Genomic DNA, 6,795 nt, shown 5'->3' with positions numbered 1-6,795 from the left:
GGGAACTACGTTTGACCTGATTCCTCAAAGAGGATACATAGGCACTTCACGGCTCAGTCATAGGGTTCATAATGTGCGTAATGTGCATAGTATGCATAATGTATAACAAAAATAAAAATCCCCAAGCAAGAAACTGGGGCAAAAGTTGCGCGTGTTGTAAGCAAATATGGTTCCGAAGGTTGTAATTTTGAACCCCAAATTTATTTTTTGAGCCTTTAATACCCTTTCTTTCTAGCCTATCCAAAACCCACATTACGGTCCAAAGAAAGACCTTTTGATCAGTCTTCAAAAGATGCCAAGTCAGACAAATGAGAGTCTTACCGGTGAACATAACATTCTGTACCACAACAGAAAGGACTCTAATCCCCAGCGGAAAGAGTCATATCGGCAACACTCCAAATCTCCAGCTGTAAAGTGATACAACTGAGAGAGTCTTATCGGTGAAAATCTTCACGGACACCATAAGACGATGAAAGCTGGAAAAAAAAAACAAAATGAGAGAGGCTTGATAGTGAAAACCCTTTGGGCACTACAAGTCGAATAAGATTAAGAATCAGATGGGGAATCTCCAAGTGAAGATCTTGAAAGACGATTGACGGTGGAGGATAGGCCACATGTGCATGTCACGGCCATTAGAGTCAGTATCGGTGTTTGATAGGTTTTTATTTATAGTTTCTTTTGTTAAAGAGTCATCTTTTCCCTTTGTCTTTTATTCGGTTCCCCTTTTGTTTATCTTTCTCCTTTCATAGAAACATTCCCTAGTAGAGTCTGTTTGGTCAGAACCAGTGGGAAATGACTTCAAAATCTGCCATCAGCTTTCCAATTATGCAAGACCGGATCCAATTAGAACATCCAAATGGTCTAAGTCAGCAAGGAACAAGCGTGAGGCCAGTGTCAAAAAGATATCCCCAGCAAAAGGGAATTGACAAAAGGATTGACGAGTGTCAAGAGGGATATCCTTGCCGAAATCAAAGGTTATAAACCTCAAGGCCGAGACCCGTGGACAAAGCAAGGAGAGCAATGAGCATAGTGTGGGACATTCATACGAGACTAAAAGGTTGGGGAAATGCCAGTTTCTGAGCTATGCCACAAAAGAAGAGGGATATCCCCAGTAGAAAGGGATTATCTCCAGCAAATAATATCACCCCCAACAAGTTTTTGGAATGCAGAACAAGGAAGGAGAAAGGGAAAAGCCATCCCAGTGGAGTATCACAACCAACCACCGCTCTTTAAACTAACAAATTTTGTTTGATTTGAATCAGGTAAAGGAAATGGCATTGATGACGGAAATGCATGCCACAATGGAGATTATCAAACTGGGGCAGAAAATTTTCCTTTCATTTAGAAAATTTTCTGAAAGTCAGATACCCAATTGGGGAAGAATAAAGATAGCACCAATCTCAAAGGAAGTGGTCTTTGAACCAGTTTTACCCCCAGCATAACAAGTTTTAATAATGGAAGTTGTTCCCCAGCGGACAGAACAAAAGAATGAAACTTGTGCTCGGAAAAAGCAAAAGGCCAGTATCATTCCCAGCAGCCTTCAGAAGAGTGAAGCACTGGTTTTGAAGGAATCAAAATCTCCCAGCAGCGTTATCCTCAACAGCGTTATCCTCGGCTGATAACATTTTATCCCCAGCAATGTTGAGAAAGAAAAGTTTTGAAGGAGGTAGTTTTAGAGAGAAGGGGAAGAAAGGAGATTCCCCAATAATATTATTCCCCAACAGGTAAGTAAATAATTCCCCATCAGTGTTATCCCCAGCAGTCTCGGGGAAATACAATACGAGCTTTTAAAGGAGAAAATCATCCCCAACAAGGCCACAAGTCGGCCACCATTTTAAAAACTGATAAAATTTTCTTTGCTTGAGAGTTGAAACAGGAACAAAGCAGCGCAAGGGAAAAAGAAAAGAAAAAAAGGAATTACAAAGGTAAGTTTCTCAAATCTTTGATCTTTACATTTTCCTCCTAGGATAAAAGTCCTAGTCTGATGAAATTTTCTCCTGAGATATCAAATCTTAGTCCAATGAATCTTTCTCCAAAGCTCGAAAGGAGCTTGATTTATTTTTAAAAAATATTAGAGTTGAAGTCAGGAGCCGCCTAGAGAATGGAGGCATTTTATTTTCAAAGTTGTTGAAGTCAGGAGCCCGCCTGAAGAGAGGAAAGGCGTTTTATTTTTAAAAATTGTTGAAATCTCGTCAGCCTAAAGAAAGGAATGGCATTTTTATTTTAAAGTTGTTATTGAAGTCAGGGGCCCGCCTAAAGAGAGAATGGAGGCATTAAAAATTAAGAAATTGTTGAGGTCAGGAGCCTGCCTGAAGAGAGGAAAGGCGTTTATTTTTCAAAGTTGTTGAAATCAGGAGCCCGCCTGAAGAGAGGAAAGGCGTTTTATTTTTAAAAGTTGTTGAAATCTCGCCAGCCTAAAGAAAGGAATGACATTTTATTTTCAAAGTTGTTGTTGAAGTCAGGAGCCCGCCTGAAGAGAGGAAAGGCGTTTATTTTTCAAAGTTGAAGTCAGGAGACCGCCTGGAGAATGGAGGTGTTAAAATTTAAGAAATTGTTGAATTCAGGAGCCCGCCTGTAGAACGGAGGTTGTTTATTTTTCAAAGTTGTTGAAGTCAGGAGCCCGCCTGAAGAGAGGAAAGGCGTTTTATTTTTAAAAAGTTGTTGAAATCTCGCCAGCCTAAAGAAAGGAATGACATTTTATTTTCAAAGTGTTGAAATCAGGAGCCCGCCTGAAGAGAGGAAAGGCGTTTATTATGCAAAGTTGTTGTTGAAATCAGGAGCCCGCCTGAAGAGAGGAAAGGCGTTTATTTTTCAAGGTTGTTGTTGAAATCAGGCACCAGCCTAAAGAAAGGAATGGCGTTTATTTTTCAAAGTTGTTGAAGTCAGGAGCCCGCCTGAAGAGAGGAAAGGCGTTTTATTTTTAAAAGTTGTTGAAATCTCGCCAGCCTAAAGAAAGGAATGGCATTTTATTTTCAAAGTTGTTGTTGAAGTCAGGAGCCCGCCTGAAGAGAGGAAAGGCGTTTTATTTTTAAAAGTTGTTAAAATCTCGCCAGCCTAAAGAAAGGAATGACATTTTATTTTCAAAGTTGTTGAAATCAGGAGCCCGCCTGAAGAGAGGAAAGACATTTTATTTTTAAAAGTTGTTGAAATCTCGCCAGCCTAAAGAAAGGAATGACATTTTATTTTCAAAGTTGTTGTTGAAGTCAGGAGCCCGCCTGAAGAAAGGAATGACATTTTATTTTCAAAGTTGTTGTTGAAGTCAGGAGCCCGCCTGAAGAGAGGAAAGGCGTTTCATTTTTAAAAGTTATTGAAATCTCGCCAGCCTAAAGAAAGGAATGACATTTTATTATCAAAGTTGTTGAAGACAGGCACCCACCTGTATAACGAGATGAATACTTTTTTGTTTTTCATTTCATGTCCTAGGCGCCCACCAGTATAATGCGGGAATACATTTCTGTCTTTTCATTTCTGTTCTAGGTCGTCCACCAGTATAATGCGGGAATACATTTATGTTCTAGGTCGCCCACCAGTATAATGCGGGTATACATTTCTGTTTTTCATTTCATGTCCTAGGTCGCCCACCAGTATAATGCGGGTATACATTTCTGTTTTCATTTCATGTCCTAGGCGCCCACCAGTATAATGCGGGAATACATTTCTGTTTTTTATTTCATGTCCTAGGTCGCCCACCAGTATAATGCGGGTATACATTTCTGTTTTTTTCATGTCCTAGGTCGCCCACCAGTATAATGCGGGTATGCATTTCTGTTTTTTATTTCATGTCCTAGGTCGGCCACCAGTATAATGCGGGTATACATTTCTGCTTTCATTTCTGTTCTAGGTCGCCCACCAGTATAATGCGGGTATACATTTCTGTTTTTCATTTCATGTCCTAGGTCGCCCACCAGTATAATGCGGGTATACATTTTTGTTTTTCATTTCATGTCCTAGGTCACCCACCAGTATAATGCGGGTATACATTTCTATTTTTATTTCATGTCCTAGGCGCCCACAAGTATAATGCGGGAATACATTTCTGTTTTTCATTTCATGTCCTAGGTCGCCCACCAGTATAATGCGGGTATACATTTCTGTTTTCATTTCATGTCCTAGGCGCCCACCAGTATAATGCGGGAATACATTTCGGTTTTTTTCATGTCCTAGGTCGCCCACCAGTATAGTGCGGGTATACATTTCTGTTTTTTCATGTCCTAGGTCGCCCACCAGTATAATGCGGGTATGCATTTCTGTTTTTTATTTCATGTTCTAGGTCGCCCACCAGTATAATGCGGGTATACATTTCTGTTTTTCATTTCATGTCCTAGGTCGCCCACCAGTATAATGTGGGTATACATTTCTATTTTCATTTCTTGTCCTAGGCGCCCACCAGTTTAATGCGGGAATACATTTCTGTCTTTTCATTTCTGTTCTAGGTCGCCCACCAGTATAATGCGGGTATACATTTCTGTCTTTTCATTTCATGTTCTAGGTCGCCCACCAGTATAATGCGGGAATACATTTCTGTCTTTTCATTTCATGTTCTCAGGCGCCCACCTGTATAACGAGAGGAATACTTTTCATTCCTTACATTTCATGTCTCAGGCGCCCACCTGTATAACGAGAGGAATACTTTTTAGTCTTATACTTTCATGTCTCAAGCGCCCACCTGTATAACGAGAGGAATACTTTTTAGTCTTATACTTCACATTTTGAAATCAGTAACCCCACCGGAAGGCAGAAGGTTACAACAGGAATCCCCAGCAGGAAACAATAAAAATCCCCAGCACCAGAAAGCAGAAGGTGGCAACAAGAGGTCCCAGCACAAATTCAAGCGCATGAGTCAAAAGGAATAAAAGACGCGTCTTGAAAGAAGCGGCCTGTGAACATTAAATTATGCCCATCATAACAAATCTGATGAAGAAAGTCGTATCCCCAGAGGAACCGCCGAAAAGCTTAATGAAGAAAGCCATATCCCCGGCGGACCGAGCAAAATGATGAAACTGGTATTCAGAAAGGCAAAAGGCCAGTGTCATCCCCAGATTCACGGAAGAAAAGCACCGGAGGAAACACAAGCCGACAAGAAAGCAAGGCAACAAGAACAAGTTGCAGATAGATGAGATCTTATGATCCGTAGTCTAGCCTAGCTTCTTGTTTTCTTTTAAGCATGGTGTAATAAGGAGGTCAGCAAACAAGTAAAAGTAGCATACAACAACAGTAACATTGCAGTCCCATGGTAGTCCCAGCTACCAAAACTTCCCGAACTACATTGACCTGATTCCTGTTTAGCCCAGGATATGTAGGAAACCTCTGAAGCAAAGGTTCGGTCAAATCTTTCAAAAAATGCTTCACACGGAGTACTCGAATGGGCAAAAATCGCTCACTTTATCTTTACACGAAAACCCTTCGTGTCTTCGGGCAAAGAGGGGCAGCTGTAAGCACGTGATTTTTGCCCTATATGAGAATTACTCCAAAAAAAAATCCAAAATAAAACAATTTTCCTTTGTGTGCAATTTTAGAATTTTTGTGGTATTTTTGTATAATTATTTGTATTTTTTGTCTGTGCATGTTTATTTTTTAAAAAAATATAAAAAAATAAAATATGTCACATTTTCGTTTAGTATTTATTTAAGTTTGTTTTACAAAAATGAGAAAATCATAAATAAAAAAAATAATGTACGTTGCATTTTAGCATTTAACGTCTAAATTGTGCGATTTTATTGTTAATTGCTATTTAAATATGCGATAATAGTTATTTAGAATTATTTAGTATTTTTGATAAGTTAATTTAGTTTATAACTTAATTTAGAATTTTAGTTTTATTAATTAGAAAGTAGAAGAAAATAGAGCAAAAAATATAAAGAGAATCAGAATTGGGCTCTTCTTCCAATTCAAGCCACAGGCCCAAAAAATACCCAACCTTCCCTACGACCCGGTCCATTTCAAACCGGGTCAACCCGGTCCATAACCCCAAAGACCCACCCCCATCTTCCCATTTTTCATTTTCCACTCCAAAAAACCCTAAAACTAAACCTACACTACCCGTCCCCTCTTTTTCTCTTCATCTTCTCAAAACCTCCGAGCTCCAACCATGGCTTCCCTTCTCCCCCGCCTCTTCTCCTTCAACACACACACACATGCACAGCATGAACTCCTGCTCCTGCACATCCAAACAGCCACCCCTCGCTGCGTTTTCTTCTTCCTCGACTCAACTCATCGACCACGATAACTCCAGCTGCCATGGCTGCCCCCCCCCCTCTCGTGGCTTCATCGTCCTCATGAAAACCCAGCAGCAACCAGCCATACTCACGTCGAAATCATCCAAACAACCAACGACATCCATCATTGTTGCCTGCTGTTGCTGCTTCGTCGCTGCTGCGTCTGCTGCTGCTGCTCCGCCACTGCTGCGTCTGCTGCCCGTCAATGATGTTGCTACGCCACTGCTGCGTTTGCTGCTCCTTCTGCTACTTCGTCGTCGTCTCCTTCAGTCGAACGACCCATCGTCGACACTGCCCAGTCGACCTCCAGCTCCGTCATCATCACGACCATCATCACCCATAACCCCATTGTTTCGATCTTCGTTTTCTTCATCGCCATCAAACCAGCCATGAACGACCACAACTTCATCTTCTGCTTCTTCCAGCTTCGTCGTTGCTGCTGCGTTCTTGTTTTCATCATCGTCGATGCGTCGTCTTCAAACGACGCCAAACAACTATCTTCTTCGTCGTCGCTTCGATCCGGTTAGTAGGTTTGAGTTTCATTTTGCCCGTATTTTTGTTTTGATATTCTCGGATCTAA

This window comes from Nicotiana tabacum, chromosome 16 (genome assembly GCF_000715075.1).
Source record: "Nicotiana tabacum cultivar K326 chromosome 16, ASM71507v2, whole genome shotgun sequence".
Taxonomy (NCBI): Eukaryota; Viridiplantae; Streptophyta; class Magnoliopsida; order Solanales; family Solanaceae; genus Nicotiana; species Nicotiana tabacum.
Note: the sequence above shows the minus strand (reverse complement) of the source record.